Raw genomic sequence first — 18155 nt, 5'->3', positions numbered from 1 at the left:
CGGTCTGTCTATGGATGAGATTTCGTGCCCATCCAGCACCTAAATAAAACGTTGCACATAACCTCAAGGTTCCGGAGGAAGATCTCCTTATGTGAAGCTGTTAACTACAAGGCTGTCGATAATCATAACTGTATATTTGGCGCAAATTCGTCCTTGCTGAGGAGCCAGCCTTAATGGTGCACGGTAGACTGAGTATGGTATGCATCTGCCATCTGCGGGAGCGATGCTCGTCGTCGCCTTGTAACGCAGTTTTTCCTTTGCTCAAACATGAACCGACTAGCCCGCAACAACGTTCCGCGAAGCTATACAGTCATCAAAAACTGTTGATGGACGAGAATTCTGACTCCACAAAGGAAAACGCGCTTATATCACTCATCCATCAAAGGGTCCCGCAGTTCTGACTTCGTGTGCTTTGCTTATGTATTTTGCCCTCCCTTTATCCTAATGCCACGGCAACCAGGAGCTCTGTCGCGTGCATCCCCGCAAATGTCCTTTTATCGTAACACTCGCACCCCACTAGACAAGGCGGACGCTGGCGGGGACATTCATATTGAAGGGGGTTCTGTAACGACCGTCGATAGAGTGCTGGTGGCGGGAAGCGCTAATAGATTCCGGGTCGAACGGAAGAGTTAAGCGAGTTGTGGCTCTGATATCCCGCCGCTGCGGTGCTTGCGCCTGACCTGCTTTGACAAACAGCAGCGGGAGTGAAATGCAAGTCCGCATCGATCCCTTCAGATTACACTTGCAGCCGACTTCCTACTTCTATCACCGTCATCTTTTATGTCATCCGCACACTACTGGAAAGAAACTGCCGTTGTTCGCATGAAATGACGTCATTGCGTCACTTTGCTCATGGTAGTAGTCATTCAGAGAGATAACAAAACAGATTTACGCGACAAAGCTGACGCTGAATGTCTTGTTGTATTACGTAAAGATCCTTCCTACATTTAAGGGATATTAGTAAGCAATGCAAAAAATTAACACATATTTCCCCTGACAGTTGTTCAAAACATTTGATATTTTCCGTGAATAGCGTCAAATCATCCCACTCTTAAGGGGTCTTCTGTAACTTAGGTACGCTACTAAAAGGGAACTGTAGATGAGTGTTATAGAACAAAAAAAAAAAAGAAACGAGATCATTAATTATATTTACTGGCTCTTACCCCAATACCTACGGACGGAAACCTGGAAGAGGATAAAAGAGCGATGGGTCGTTCGGCTAAGCATGCATCATCATTGGAACAAGGAGCAAACTATGACTGACCTCGTGAACTCTGGCTGATCGCACACAGTTTTGCCGCTTGCAACTTGGGATGCTCGGACACTGTTACTGCAAGCACTCGACGAACTACAAACAACTCGCTCGAAAACTTAACATGTTTGTAATGGCGACGTACATGTTCAGCAGTTAAGACATTTGAAGGTTTCGCCCGCTAGATTTCCCGAATTCTAATCATGGATCAAGATCAAGAAACAAAGATCATGCCGAAATGCTTACTATAGGAGGTTGGGGCCAAGTTGCTTTGTCAAAAAATGTTACACGCAATGAAACGCTTCATCGCCTATAGCCTAATAGGAAACGAATATGCAGTTGCACCAGTACTTTGCGGCATAAAAATAGATAGGATTATTAACAGCACACTTCCTGAACTTGCCACTAGCAGTGACAACCAGGCATTTGTTGGTGTTGCCAACCCTGTAAATTTTGCCAATGATATTCTCAGTGGTTTTAAGGATTGCGACTTTGCTTCCACTTCACGTGTGATCTGCCTCAAATTAATGCACTACAATTTTGGTACTAAACTTCAGCTTGAAAGTTTCGATAATTGTTGGCATTTTAAACTGAGGTCGCAAAGATGTATGTTGGTGTTGTCACCGGAATATTTTTAAAATGTAGAAAAACATGGTTTATTTACGCCATGCTTTGGCGCAGCTTTACTGGGGTTTTGTTTCACACAATTGAACTCAACATCGTCCAACAGGTAGCCAAATTGGTTACCACTAAGCTGTATTTGTCAGCTGTTGCAACAGTTGTTCAGAAATTAATGAAACATTTCGCATGTAACATTAAGGCCGTCCAGTGCGACGATTCACGTAATGGAGAGATTACTGCCATCTCATATCACCAACAGTGTTCTCATTGAATGAAGGAAGAGGCCAAACATTATGTGATAACCGTTGTTTCTTTCTGCGCCTTTAGAATTGGCTGCATTGCGTCCTCAAATTCTGTAAAAGTTGATTTGGCTTCCAATAGTAGTCCTCTAGTCTGTAATTACTCAAAAAATAAGGCTATGTACCCATTGCGTTTAAGGGTGTGTATGAGTTCCTTTTATTTCGTGTAAAGGTTTACGTTGTTGAGATGTGGCGTTTTGTATGTCCGCCTAAAAGAACATTTGGGGACCTTGTCATCCGAATCATATTCACGCATGGCGGTACATTCCAGAAAGGGCTAAAAATTGAATTGAGTAGTGCGACGCTGCTGAACGTAGGTAGAGAGCGGGCTGACCTCAGTAATGAAAAAGACGTTTGCGTCTTCATTATAACCGAGGTTTAATTTTCATTATATTCAAAGTTCCTTGGTATGCATGCATCTTCTTCATAACTGAGATCCCCTGTTCGTTATGCCCGAGATCACGGGGTATGCATGCGTCTTAAATACAACCGATGTCACATGTTCGTTATATGTCACATGTTCGTTATATCGGAGGGCACGTGTGTACGTGTGTATGCGTGTATTTTTGTTATAACAGAGGTCACGTGTTCGTTATATCCAATGTCAAGGTTAGATCGAGGGTCAAGCGAAACTTGTAAATTAAAATAGAAGAGTTAACACTCTAAAAGGTGGTCACCTGCTGTTTTCACCTGATAACATACTTTTCCGGTACGAGGTATGTATAATACGAGGAGCTAAGGGGGCTTATTTTTACAAGAAGCGACTTTACATAATTGCATCCGTCAGCTTTGTGCTACTCTTGCAGACTGAATTTTCCTATCTGGACAGCACTTGAAATTTAAAGTGGCAATGACTCACTTGCACTTGGAGTAGATGTTTATGTTATTCTGGGTCATTGCTTTTTTTCCTGTACATATTCCCTCCGTTTGTCCCGATAAAGTTAGTTGTGAGTCTGCGCATATCCTGTTGTTTGCTTGATTAGTCGTTGTCGTTGTCATAGCACAGTAACGTTCTTTCAGTCGGGAAGTTCATCAAGTGACAGAAGCGCTTTTTTTAGCTGTAAAGCTGTACCCACTTAGAAACATGATCCGTGTGCTTATTACCATTCAGTGCGACCCGAACTTTATCTTGTATACCGGTCCTAACGCTCAAAAACACCTAACGATTTGTACCAGCCTTCCATGGATGATGGAGCTTAGAACATAGGCCTTCAATCACGACGGTCACGCTCTCGGTGCGTACCAAAGACGATGTGATGCAGCACTGGCCGGCGACGCACTGGCTCCGTGCCGATATAGTGCCTCTGCGCATCCCCGACAAGCATCGCTTCGGCGAGTCCCGGCAGTCACTGCAATGCCGATATGGCTGCTTCTGCTTGCAGGGACTTCGATGTCGCTTCGCGTGCTGCACTGCTGCGTCGCATGCCGGCGACGAGATCCTTTCTGCATACACACGGGCGTGCGCTGTCGACAGAATCCTCGGACCGATCGATGTGCTGCAATTTATGACCTGGCGATGCCCGGCTCCGTACGTGACCGTAAATTATGCTCTACTCTGCCTGTACCGGACGCCTTCTGGTGTTTGTAATGGGCATTTTGTTCATTACTTTTTGCTATTTATTTTCTTGCTCATCACCTCTGGCTGCCTGCCAGCAGCAGTGATCGGTGCGTTATGGAGCTGACATTCTTTCTCCGCCTTCTGTGCGTTGGCTGACCAGGTCGCGTGCATTGCAACGCTTTGTCATTTCGAGCGCCGCGACAGATTGCGTGGGGGATAAAGCAAGACAGGCATTGCTGAAGTGCAGTTGCTCCTGCGGACTTGGTAGAAAGGGGTCGGGTTTCTTAGGTGGGTAAGACATAATTTTGCGGGGCCACTAGTGAATTTGCTATGGCCAGTCTATGCTTAGTTCATTTTGTTTGGAAATTACAGGGTGAATTGCTTACATAAAGAGCAGAGAGTAGCTCAGTAAGCGTACACCGGGTAAAACAACGGCTCCCCGACCCCTACGTCTCTAACATTCCTTTTTCCGTTGCTCTCTGCGCTTGCCCTTACTGTCGCTTCGATGCGCCGTAATGAATCCGTGGAGGGCCCCCGAAAAACGACGCATCCGCTATTCTTGTGGCTTTCCAGTACACATTGTCCGGCGTTGGAGCTAGTGTTCCCGGGACGGTACACGCCTGCTTTCCTCCACGGCCATGCGCCTTTTTCACCACCAGCTTCCTTCGGACTCTCTGTGGACTCCTTCTAACTTGACCGTTCATCACACTGGCGGGCGCCTCCTCCCTGTCGCGGCTGTACCTGTCACGTGAGTCATCACTCTCTCACCCGCCTCGAGCACGACTGACGGCCGTAGTTTCAGTAACAATATTTGTGCCGTCATTGAACTGTGCAAGTCATCCATGCTGTTTAGCCACTGTTGTAGAAGCGTTGGTGGACGGCGTCTCCGTTCTGGCGCTAGTGAACATGGGCACAATTGTCTCTTTTTTAAACTGATGATGTTTTTATAAAATAATTGCTCCTGTTTCCAATATTTACCTGAATGCTGCAGTTCACTCCGCGTTCAGCCTCTGGCAGCGCGTACGGCTCGAATTGTTATAAAAGACGTTTTGTACATCGTATAGTTGTGCTGCCTCGTGGAACTTGCATGTTCATTCGGGTCTATGCTAACAGCCCCCATAAAGTTACTATCATTGAGTTTACCCTTGCCAGCAGCGAACAATCGCTGCTTTGCAAAGCTACTTTGTGAGACACTCTACCCGCTCCGGCAAGATTATGGTTGCAATGCCGAATATATTGACATGCTAGCCTGGTCTGCAGTCTCGTGTCCCTCTCCTGTCCCTGCTTTCCTAACGCAGCTCTCTTCACTCCTAATGCCAGTAGCTATAGCTTGCGCCTTCCTTGCGTTCTTCTGACCTTCTGTGATGGCTACAGACGAATGAACGTTTCAAATGCATTTTCTTGTACACAAAGTCTTTTTCACTGTGAATACTTGAGTCACGCCTACTTGGTTATGTTCTCACGTGCCACGACTTTGATGACCCTGGCCCGTTTTAGGCAGATGCCATTGACTTTCGTACTCCTGCGCATAGCGAAGACTGTTTTGGTTCTCTCCCGTTTGATAGATTCCATCCTTTCCCGAGATAAACGCGATCAGCTAGTCACATATTTTTTTCAGCGTTTCTGTCCATCTACTTCATTTAGCAGACACCATTGCGCAGCACATCGATCACAGCATAGCGAATCGATACCAGTATACAGGTACCCTTGCACCAGTGCTGTATCGCATTCAGCCTATGAACTCCGTCGTTACCAACGAGTGGATGGCACACTATCAAGCGGTGTCATCCAGACTTTCCACAGCCATTGGGCCTCCATGCACCGCCGTTCTAATGCAAAATAAGAAGTTTGGATCCATGCGATTTTGCGTTGATTACAGGAGGTTCATTGAGATTAGGCGCAAAGGTGTATATTTCCGTGCTTGAAATTACAGTGCGCTAGACTGCCTTCCAGGTACAAAATTCTTTCCTCCTCTTGACCTGCGCTCTGCCTACTGGCAGGTGCCTACGGTTATTTCCGATCGACATTAAACTGCTTTTTTGATGCACGACAATCTTTTTGAATTTTGATACCATGCCGCTCGTAGTGTGCAACGTGCCAGCCACATACCAGCGCACTATATAGACACTGTTCTCAGGGGACTCAAGTAGAACACCTGAATTGGTTATTTGGGTGACGCGGTCATTTCTTTAAAAACGCTTTGCTCCTTTAATGGCACGCCTCGAGCTCCAGCGTGTCTTAAAGCTTTTATCGGACGTCGACCTGCAACACAGCTCAAAGTACTAGTTCGCAACACGGGAGCTTCCTGTCCTGGGCCACCTCACCTTGAAAGACAGTGTTTTTCCTATTCTGTGGATCTATGAACAGTCACGGAGTTTTATCGACGAACTTCACTTAAATAACTGCGCCGTTTTATTGCACTCTACTCTTTTTATCGGTATTTCGCACGCAATTTCGCTTCTATCGCATCTTTTCTGACAGCTCTGTATCGGTGAAGTGGTCTTGATTATTCGGGGCCTTCTGGTGTCGCCTCCAGGACTTCGCCATTTTCAATTCGGCGTAACTACCAAAATACATACCGATGCCAGTGGTGTGGCCACGGTGCTGTTCTTACACAACGTAAACCAGGCTTTGACGCGCGCGTTGTTGCTTATGCCACCCGCACTTTAACTAAATCAAATTCAACCATTGTGGAATAGAAAACAAATGCTTGACCTTATGGATCATTGGCAAGTTCCACCATCACATTTACAGTCTCTCAGTTTCGATCACTACAAATCTCTACGTGCTCTGCTTGCTTTACTCTTTTTGATGCTTGATTACATCTACAATGATATGAAATCAAGACACCATCGCTCCATTTCTGAAGCAGTCTTATAGTGGCGACGTTTCATATTATACCTAGAATGTGACTATGACTCCATTAAAATCTGCACTGGTGATTCATCTGATTCATCTCCCACTGTCATTGCCGACATGCAGACAGAAGAACGCAAGGGCCCTTGGATCGCTTCCATCTTTCCTCTATATCTACACTATCTCCGGGTCCTGTGTCTTGGACGTTCCTCCTCCAAACCCGCCACTCTGATATCAGAAATGACAAGCTTTACCACCACAACTAAGTTCTCGACAGAGGCGTGGCTCTTGTCATTCAGATGTATGCACTGTTTCCATAGCGACCCCTGTGTGGTAATGCTGATTTTTTTTTGTACATTTAAACTCGTCTACGACTGCTCTTACAATGGTACCTCGGCACATCCGGCTGATCTATCTCGATTACCTGATGATCCATTTATCCCCAGCATGAACCAAGTGGCGCTGCTGGCTTTGCTGCTCGCAAGAACGATGCCCTCAATACGGGCGCGAATTTCTTTTTTATACGTTGTCTTTGGCCAAGCTAAATTTTTGACCGCACTTTCCAAAGCGATGCACGAGCATTTATACTCCTTACCGCACAAACTCGCCGCCAAGTAAAGCGCAAAACAAGGCTGCCACGATGACAAGAATGGTGCCATTCTGGACGAGGCAGAAAGTGCCCGCCTCCGTAGGCTGACGTTTCTGCACAGTATGGAAGCAACAAAACCTTGCATGAAGCCCTGGAAGCACTGGGTGCATTCGAGTTTGCAGTCTCGGACCACTTGCTGACAGGCCTCGGCTTCTGCTCCGACATGAAGCAGCGTGGTGGTCACATTACCTTGCAAGCTCCTTCTATCGTTTGCTTACAGCTGACGACGCCAACATTCATATCACCACGAGTCAGTTCTTTCGCAGTGACGCTGCACGCACATTTATCTTTTAGCGTGCGAGTAACACTGAAATTGATAACAGAGGCGACACCCAATCGGCATTTTTTCGAACGGAGCGTAACATGCCTGCATGGGAAGCATTTTACAGAACTCAGTGCAGGGTTGGTTTACCGTTGCTGCTAGCGAAGCATATGAGCGAAGTTCCTCCAAGGGTCCAGTTCACTGCAAACGAAAGCGTTCGAAAATACATTTACAATAAGTGATAGCTGCTCCGGCACACAGCGATTCGCTTGCGAAGATTTCAGACCTGCGCCTTCCTGCGCGCTGAAAAGACTGCGAAAAAGGAGAACTTGGCAACACGAATACATAATACGTATTCAGGGCTCTGGACGCTTCCGTCTGCAAAGAAATTAAGACAAAAAAGTGAAGATACAAAGCCGGAGCTTGTGTCCTTATTTAGCGCAAGATATCGCCCACAGGAACACGAAAAGTACGGCGCTTGGAGTCTAACTCAGTATGACCGCCGAGGAAAATCGAACGCCGGACCGCTGTCAGCAAGTAGCCCCGAACAGTACGGGACTGATACTTGAATGCACCCGATTAAGGCATCACTGACCGACAGTGGTAGTAGCAGCATGGATTTGCTCGTGCCGGTGAGAAGACGAGCATCAGGTAATCACGAAGGGTCAGCCAGATGGGAAGACATCTCCTTGATGTATGGTGCACATACGCTGGTAGAGTGTGCTGGCACACATCTTTTCGCCACCGTTCGCGTGCTCCGTTTTATATTTGGTGCACCTGTAGCTTCGTGTCCCCCCTCCTTTCTGCTTCCTCTTATAAACCAGAGCCTCTGAAATAGCATATGTGTACTCAAAACAACTCTGGCTTCTCGCGAACTCCTTTCAAAGTACTACGGTCCATCTCATTCTATCCGCGAGACCTCCACTATGAACTAACTTACTGGACCGCATGTGCCGCCCCAGGATGGCACCGCGGAGTGCTTAAACCAGTGCACAGCGACCATCTCAAGCCCAAGTACGAGCCGAAAACTGTGTCTACTCCTTGAGTCGGCAGGGTGCCTGATTTTTCGCCGGGGGTGAAATTGCGGTGTAGCCTCTACAGCTAAGGTTACCTTTTACAAACAAAATTGCGCGCAGCACATCCTTCTTGGGTTCGTGCTGTCGTCATTATAAACAAGTACTGTTAATCTAACTTTGCAACGTCGAGATGCACACATTGGCGGAGCCAAGGAAATCATTTTTTCAGTTGTGTGCGAAGGAATTTTACCTTCGTTCACTCAATCCAAATAGAAAACGTGCATATGCTAAATTTGTGTTTAAAACGTTTTTTTCTTATCTAAACAAGCAGGAGGAGGAGGAAAAATATTTATTATATAAACTTCCTTTTCTTCCTGAGTGGAGCCCTCAGTCCAGGGCTCCATGTGCCGCCTTAATCCTGCAGGCCCGCCAGAACAGCTGTCACTGGTCTTGCGGGTTGTTGTGAATAAAACGGTCTCAGAAAGAATAAATACAAATCACTCCATAAGCCCATGGGCCACGGCAATCCTCTCGGCCCGCTCGATTAGCCGGCGTTGTTCGGTCAGCTCCGTGCGGGACAAGGCATATTCCCAAGATAAGAGAGTGGGGTGAGGTACAGGTGGAATGCCGCCGGGTGGCTTTGGGCAGGCCCACACAGAATGATATAGTGTAGGTCGGTGTTGTTGGCAGGTGGGGCGTTTATCTGGGTAGCGGGTGGGGAAGAACAAATGTTTGTGGTACAAATTTGTATACGTGTGAGTCTGCAGTTGTCGCCATGTCACAGCTTCGGCCTTGGTGAGTGTTGGGTGCGGCGGTGGCAGAGTTCTTTGTGTACGGTAATATAGTGTAATGTGGGTGTAAGACTGCAGAACTGTGCTGGCGTCCTCTGTATCTACTTCCCCCTCCGCTTCCGTCGACAGCGCCCGGAAGGTTGCTGCTCGGGCGAGCGCGTGCGCACTCTCGTTGCCAGGAAGGCAGGAGTGACCAGGAGTCCAAACAATTTTAACAATGGAAAAGGTATAGTTTATAGGTGAAAGCACGCGTGAAGCCTCGAAAGATAATGTATTCTTCGCGATGGCGCGACACGCAGCTTGTGAATCTGTGATTATTGCTTATGTCGGACTGGTGGGATGTTTGTAACATGTGTCCGTGTGGTGTATGAAGGCGAGTGCTACCGCTATGGCAGTCTCCTCAGCCGTCGTGCTCGAGTTCCTGCCACGAACGGAGCCCGTAATCTTAATTAAGCCGTTGGCGTCCGTAACAGCTAGTGCCATAGCGTCTGTGCCCGATGGATATCTCACCGCGTCGACATATAAAACAGTATATAGAACAGTATATAAAGGGCATAATACGTGATATATAGTTTCCATCTTCCTTGTTAAGCTATCATTGTTGAAGAAAACATGGCCATCGTATAACGCCACCCGGGAAATGCTTTTTCATCTGACATTTTCTCGTTTTTCGAAGGTCCTTGCTTCTCCTGTATCAAAGACTTGCAATGAGAAAGGAACTGTAGAACGGCAACTATTTAGCGGTTTAGCTCTGCCGGCACGCAAGCAAACGTGTAAAGTATGCGCGACAATGACTGAATACTATGATATCAAGATATTTATTAGAAGTGAAAATAACGGACAAAATATAATGACTAAGAAATACTGTGAATCCTTCATAGCCCATTTGCTCCATCTGAGCATACGTGCAAGGCGCTGTTTGCTAAGGTATTTCACGCTACTGTTAACATACGTCTATTATTCAGAAAGGCGTTTCAGTGATCTTGAAATTATCAATATTTGTTGTTGTTTTTTTGCTCTTCCGAAAGTCATTTTCTCCAGCGTTTGCTCCAGAACGACTAATGAAGCTTTAACGATTATAACATTTTTGCAACATAGGCATATCTATAACGATAGTAAGCTTTAGCAGGAACATTTGCTTACGAAGGAACAGCACAGCGTCAAACCTCCTTTGATTACTACAACTATTTGAGGGAACCTCCTTCGAATGAACCTTAACTCCAAGAGGGATCGCTGGCAGTTTAATCACACCTCATGGTACTGTATGCTTTTCTGCGATGCCGGTCAATAGAAAACTGGGTGTTCAACTACTGACATCTTCTGCGCTGGGAAAATGGGAAAGATTTTCTGTTTAGTGAGAAAGTTGATAACAAGCGGTTTCGAAACAAAAATCTATCATTTGATTTGGTCAGCGACCGATATTGACACTCACAGAGGCTTCTATTTTAAGACCCTGCCCTGTTATTGGCACAGATCTAGTAGATGCATTAGCAAACCAAGCAATTCCGGTATCTCGAATATTCATTCTTTTTCCACTGATACACTGGCACAAGCTGTGTCGTTTTCCCTTAAATATTTGAGTGCGCACCTTAACATGGATACCTTGCTGTGAAAGATGACTTCTTCTGAGATCGCTTTCCTCATTAGGGTCACCGTGTCGCCAGCACAGTCGCAAAGTAGCACGGACCATTAACTGGCTCTGGAATGTGATCTTGCGTAAAGCAGCTTTCGCCATCAGCAACGTATTCTGTGCACAGGTCGGTCAGCACTTTCGGGTGCGCCAAGTGAGACGAACAAAATGCCTAGGCGCCCGTTGGTAAACAAAATTCTGTCACGTTATTTCTGGTGCCGTCGCGCTGTTTTCACGCACAAAAAGAGGCTTGCTCTCTTGCAGCTGTTTAATGATCGCGGTACGTTGAATCCTGCGCAGTAACCCTTTTCTTATAAATAAAGTAACTCTTCGCATGACCTCAAAATCGACATGTTTCTTTCTACTCCGAGAGTTAACGACAGCAAAACTGGCTATCATGGATTGCACGTTAAGCAAATGCTTTGCTTCTATTCATTGCCTCTTTTAACTTATTCTGTAGCATCACACGCAATACAACACGTACGAGCACTTTGGATGAAATAAGAAGACATGAAATAGACATTATATCAAAATACAGGAAAGAATCAATATAACTGATTGTGTGGTCTACATTGAGATGTTTTGACTCTTCTTTCGTCGTCGTCATCATCATCACCATGACTACATTATCTGCAGAGGAAAGGCGTCTCCCATATCAGTACTATTAGCCAGGTCCTTAGTCATCTGAAACAGCTAATACTAGCAGACACCCTGATCTCATCCGCCCACATAATTTATTGCCGCTTAGCTTTCCTTCCTTTGGAATCCAGTCTGTCACCTTTAAAAGCCATCGATCATCTTACCTTCGAATTGTTGTTCGCTGCTTATGTACAGTGTTTGCCAAAAATAACCAGGCTGCAGGGTTCGCTACGCAGCCGTGTTTGTAGCCCTTGATCTATTTCAAAAGGCAGAAAATGGTCTTTACATATAAGAGTAAAGGCATTTCTTTCCGTACAAGTGATTAATAATTTTTCATGTCCTATAAACGCTTAACCACTGGGCTAAAGAGCAAACCGCGCAGCCTGGTTACTTTTGGCAAAGACGGTACATTAAGTCTTCTTGGTTTCGACTAGAATGCCATCAACTCACGTTTGTTGTTTTACCCACTCTGCACACTTCTTCTCTTTTAACGTTACACATATCGCTTGCTTTCCAGTGTTCTCAGTGTGGTCCTCAATTTAAGCTGAACACTTTTATTCAGTCTCCACTTTTCTGCCCCATAGGTGAGTACAGGTAAAAATCACCCGTTGTGTGTTTTTCTCTACCGCAGCTTAAACAAAAGAATATTATTTTGTGACAGCAGATAAAAACAACGCGAATGGAGGCCACTTTCCTGTCATATCAAGTGGGCCCTGTAATAGCCTTGGAGTACATTTTTCAAAGCATCTTACCTGGAAGCGATATATTGATCACCTCCAATCTAAGTGTCATCTGCCATTGGTGCCTTTGCTCATATGAGGTGCATTCTTAATGCTAAACTGAAGGTCGTGGGATACAATGCTTTAGTATTATCTCTCATGCAGTACAATAGCATGATGTGGAGCCCAATTGTTATGGCCAATTATCGCAGGCTACATTTTTTGCAGGAAAAAGCTTTGTGTTGTATTGTTGATGTTTTAGTAAACCTTCTCCAGGAAGCCTCTTTCTTTTTTTTCAAAGTATGATATTTTTCCTTTGTTTTTCTTGTACAAATATAGGTTGACGGTACGTTGTAACGCTTTCTTTAAATGTGATAAGGATTATGAAATTCGTCTTGCGAAACTACAGGTGAACGCAAGCGGCCGTCAAACCAGACACAAAGAAATGTGGTCTATGCCCACCCCTAAAAACTCCTAGGATCAAAAATCTCTATCTTAACGCTACCCTCGCGGCTAAACTTACTAAACCGAGAGGAGTTTTATCCTGCCGGTAACCAAAAAGATATCGTTAAGCGCTTTTGCCAACGTATTTTTTGCACGACTTAAAATTTGATTCCAATTTGTTCGCTTTCTTATTGACAGGTTGTGTACATACTTTTAAACATTTTTATCAGTATTTCTTCATTCGTTTTTTTTTTGTTTGCCACTTTCAGTGTGTATGGTTGCATACTATTTGATACTTGTCTATTTTTGTAACTTTGATTATGACTGGCCGTCATTTGCTGTTTTCTGATTTGTAAGGAGTCGGGACTTTGTCAAGCTCTCCGAGCTTTTAGTCTCGTACTCCTCCTTTTAAAAACACATAAAAAAGTGATTGAGTGATTGATTGATTGATTCATTGAATGATTGAATAATATAAAGGATAATACTGGTGGTGACCGCCTTGGCACCACAGTAAGTTAACTGTCTTCACAAGCGCCATGAAGTTCGACGTATACATTTATGCAGGAAATATAACTATATAAGCATGTTACAAAATCGAAAACTGCCGTCCGGAAATTGATTGATGCTGGTTTCGTTCTTTGCTCAGGATTGCAATGTGCTGCAAAGTGAAGGTCGGTTTACATAAAATTCATAAGTTTTCTGGTTAATTACAAATACTTAAAACATTCAGACTCGTGTAAGCTTCCGCGCATGTTGAAATCACTAGTAACCAGTAGGGTCCATATCTGTTTCATCCCACCGGTCAACATCTAAAGCAGGAAAGCGACACAATGGCATTATGACAAATACCGAAATTGTTCTCATGCTCTCTCTTTGTTCCCATGGTTGTCCTACATACATGACAACTAATGAAGTCTGAAATAATTGCAAGGAAATTGAGAGGCCTCGTTGCCTCATTTTCTCTGCATTTCATTGGTGAGTAGCTTAACGACGGTTTCGAACCTGATGATCTTGGCGACGTATACAGCTCCCAGCCCTCAAGCTAAGTAATTTTCTACATTACGCTCGCTGTAATACAGGACGTTCTACGTCCGCCGCTGTGGAGAAGTGTGGCGCTGGCGAACACCTTCATAGATATTTCACACGCCGTGCAAATACGCATTAAAATGGAATATTAAACAGCCGTAGCCGTAGCTCAGCGGTAGACCGCCAGACGCCAAATTCGGAGGTAGTGGGTTCGTATCCTACCGGCCTCATGTGGTTGCTTTTTCTGCTACTTTCAAGAAAATTATCTACACGGTTAATTAATACTTCACATTGGTTAAACAGCCCTCTGATTTCTTTTTCATTAGTGGCTCTTGGCTCCCTTTTTAAGTACGGCTACTGAGAATCCTGTTTGCAAACTTCATGCGAATAAATACATAAGGTGATCCAGCTTTCATGCTAGGGGGAAATTTAGTATTGCGACTGGCATAACGCACTGAAACCAGTGCTTTGTTTTCTATGCTCTCAAGACGTCCTAAAAGAAGACATGCGGGTCGCCATCCCCCGGGCTAAGAAGCTAACGCAACCTCGCCATATTAGACAGCAGGCAGCTTCTTAACACGTACCATTTCTGTTTGTAAGCAGACTCAACGAGCGACTTTTGTAACTTTGGAATTGCACGACATACTTGTGGAGCGCCAGAAATGAGTAAAAGTCGTCTGCCAATTCCAAGTCTGCTAATTCGCCTGCTAATTTCAAATTCGTCCTGTAATCACATCTGGCAATTTCGTTCGCACAGAAGTGAAAGCTTGAACAGGCGCTACTAGATTGCCACGAGTTGAAATTTGAAAGATGCACGCATGCAGCAGTAGGCTGGCCTATTATTGAAGCCTGTGTGACGGGCTTCGGCTAGTCATGGAATTATTGTACGTGCAAAAAAAAGCTTTGAAATTTTAAGCCCATTGTGTGCTGGAATTGTATTTGAATTTTACTTCATCTGAGCAAAATCTCCTCGATACTATTGAAGACAGCTTAACTGGCAGCTCAGACATTTATGAGGCAGCTTTCACAGCATCTGATACCCCCTATTTACCGCCTAACTATTTTGCTTAAATAAAAACACCTGTGTGTTCGCGTTTTGAAAATTTGTTTCGTGACTTGGTGACAGGCGCTGTTCTCTGAAAATTGCTTGCAAGTGCATAGAAGTATTCAGGTCACAAGATACTTGCGATGACGCGATAATGTTGCACCACTTAACTGATGTCGAGCATTTATTTATTTCTTACATAGCACTTTGGGCATTCAGGGCTTACTAAATTCACTAACTGAGGCGAGGGTTTGGCGAAAATTAATCTACACGCGTATAAAACGAAGGCAAGAGAAGAGTAACAACATCGTAATAACTTCAGGAATGCAATAAGCCGTGCACTCTGGTCGCCATCGAGTCTTCTCAATGTATGAATGTCTCTACCACCATTAGTGCAGAATAGATTCAGGCGACGTTTCTTGTTCAAGAAATGTCCGGAGATGTCTTTCAGTCGCGATCTAAGTATTAATATTGAGTTTAGTCTCGCTACAGTGAACTAAAATATATTATGGAGCGGGCGGGGCCTCCGCGCGCCCCACAAACATAAAGGAAATGTTTAGCACGGCTAAACCTATGTGGACGAAGCGAAAGTGTGCGACTCCTTCATCGATATCTGTGGACTTCAAAGACACCGCTGCCGAGTATAGATGACACGAAGGTGTGGAGGGCATTTCGAAGGGAGAGGTCCCAGGAGGCGAGTCACATGGGCAGTGTTGGTGGTGCAGAGAAAGGGTAGGCAGGGTACTGAAAGGCTGTGTGGCATTGTATCAGGCGATGTTATATATTTGGAGGTTTTTGCCGGCACAAATGAAGTTTGCCGGATGTGAAGAAGATGCGCGTGTTCGATGTAGAAGAAGAAGCGAAGCAGCAGCAGAAGAAGGAACGAGCGCCGCCCGCTACGTGCATCACACTTGCGAAGAAGTTGGCGGTGAGCACGCCACGCGCCGTTAGTCACATGGCTGAAGGTCAACTGCAGGTCAAACTGCGGCGCTCGCGAGATATAAGTTTTATTCGCACTCGTCAGAAATGACGGGGAAAAAGGCTTCAGCCTAAACCCCAATTGATTCCCCTAACCGTCGCGAAACGCGCCGCCGCTAACTCAGTGAAGAACAGGCTTCAAAAACGTCGCCCCTTGTGGCCATTTTTCAGAGAGTGCGATCGCAGCGCCGCCAAAAAGCTATGAATTACAATGAGAACAATATGCAGAGCAAAGCGAGCAGACTTGGCAACACTTTAGGCCCCGAACGCTAACGAATCCCCGACCAGCCTTCTTTGATCCTTGCTCCACACTTTCACGCTTAGCATCCTTCTTCGGCAGGAGCACTGCTGTTCTTTCCCTCTCCAGCATACCTGTGCAATTGGATAAATCTAGGCTGGCCTTCATCCCGGTGGTGATACGACAACGTGCCTCACGAGTGCGTCGGTAAGGAAAAGTGGCCAATGAATGCTCTAACTGCCGGTGCATTACAGCTGTAAAGAGAAATGATTTGCATGAATGCAGGATAGTTGGGCACCTTTTTCTATTTAACTGTTCATTGCTGTTTTCAGCAAGACTTGAAGGTGTTCATATAATCGTGTGGTAGATAAGAGAAATTGACGCGGACTTTTGTGTTCGTATTATAGATACACATGAAGGAGCCAAAACAGGAGGAAGTAAAAGAAGGCGGCGTGTTTCACCAACGGGAAAGCAGCATGTCTTCGCGCATTTTGTTATCTTTATAAATACGTGAAAAATATGCTGTTTGACATCTAGTCGCACGCGCCTTTTTCTCCGCGCTTTTCAAAATATTTTACATTTTACTTACCTCATCAACAAATAAGATAACAACGGTTCTCGACGTGGACCATCATCCGACCGCATTCACCTTGAGCGATAATTCATCGTCAGCTTAGCGGACCGTCTCTTACTTGTTTTAATCTAAACACCGACTTCCTTGTCGAAGATGTACGCCTGCTTGAGGAAAAATCACTCAGATTACACACACAGGAGGGCGTGACAAATAGTTCACGCTCTTTTGAACTGAGTGTTGTTCTTCACGCCAGTGAAAGGGCAGAGCATAGTGGCAGGGGTTCACACAAATATTTCACATTTCAGTACTCCGCCCGAAGTGCAGAGGTAGGAACAAGATGTCTCCGGCACGAACCGTGCCCTCTTCTCAGTTATTACTTTACGAATAAGAGGAGCTAATCTCCTATGAAAAGTCCAGGAAGTCATCATGCAGGACAAGACGATGCTTAGCGGAGCACAACAGCAGAAGATTTATGCTAATGGCAACTTGAGTTTTTATGAGCTTTTATTCTAGAAGAGTTTGTGCTATTAATTTGTCTTGATTACACATTTGGATTTATAAATAGGTAAAAAAAAAGACATTGCATCGAGAATACAGACTCCCATTTGGATACAGGGATTAATACAACAGATGACTAATATGCTTACTTGAATCGTTAACCTTTCCATATTTTATCTGAAGGTTAAAGAAAATCATGTTAATAAATGAGTCTTGCACCGAGTTGTTGAGGAACACGCGCTCAATTCTGTTTTACTCTAGCCCAGCCCAGGCGAGCAGCATCAGGACGACTTGTTTGTTTCGACTTTTCACTGGGCATATATGAAACCATAGTCTAACAAAAATAGAACTATATCCCAACGGAAACGGAAAGCCATAAATCCAACAAAAAAAAAAAAAAAGCGGCGCATGTAGAAGTATATTTAAAAAAAAAGGCGTATATGAATTATAAATTGGAAAGTGAATGCGTGATTGCGAATAAAGACGAGAATAAAACACAGCAGTAGGTTTAGAGCACACTGTGTTCCTTATTCTATTTGAAAATTACACAATGGCGGATGTTGAAATTTCTTTACTAATCTCTACAGACAGAATCGCAGTCTAGAGGAGAAAATTAAAAAGGTTCTGGTGATTGCAGTAGCAGACAGCGTATTGATGTGATTTTTGTATCATTCCTGGAAAACATTTAAGCACAGCAAAATATAGCGTAGAAGGAATACAAGTATGATCAAACAAAACTAGAACAAAATGTTTATATAACACAGATCAATTGGTCTTTACAGCTTGGCTTCTTGCTGGAAAGAACGGGATTGAGATTAATTAGGAATTTATGATTTCCAATGCTCCTCCAAGGTGACTGATCGCGCTTCCGTTCAGGCGAAGCCACTGTTGTTTTTTCAGACCGCTGTGAGGAATAATAATAAAATATATACATGAGAAATCTTATACAATTGAAATTTTGCGCGTTGAAATGTAGTTATCAACCTTCATGTGCAAGTGAGTAACAAGTTTCGGTTATAATGTGCAATTCGATTAAGTTACGAACTTTTCGTTACACTGA

Source organism: Amblyomma maculatum, chromosome 4, assembly GCF_055883805.1.
Source record: "Amblyomma maculatum isolate TAMU_Amacu chromosome 4, ASM5588380v1, whole genome shotgun sequence".
NCBI classification, from domain to species: Eukaryota; Metazoa; Arthropoda; class Arachnida; order Ixodida; family Ixodidae; genus Amblyomma; species Amblyomma maculatum.
The sequence above is the reverse complement of the archived record's forward strand: the minus strand, read 5'-3'. Positions refer to the sequence as shown.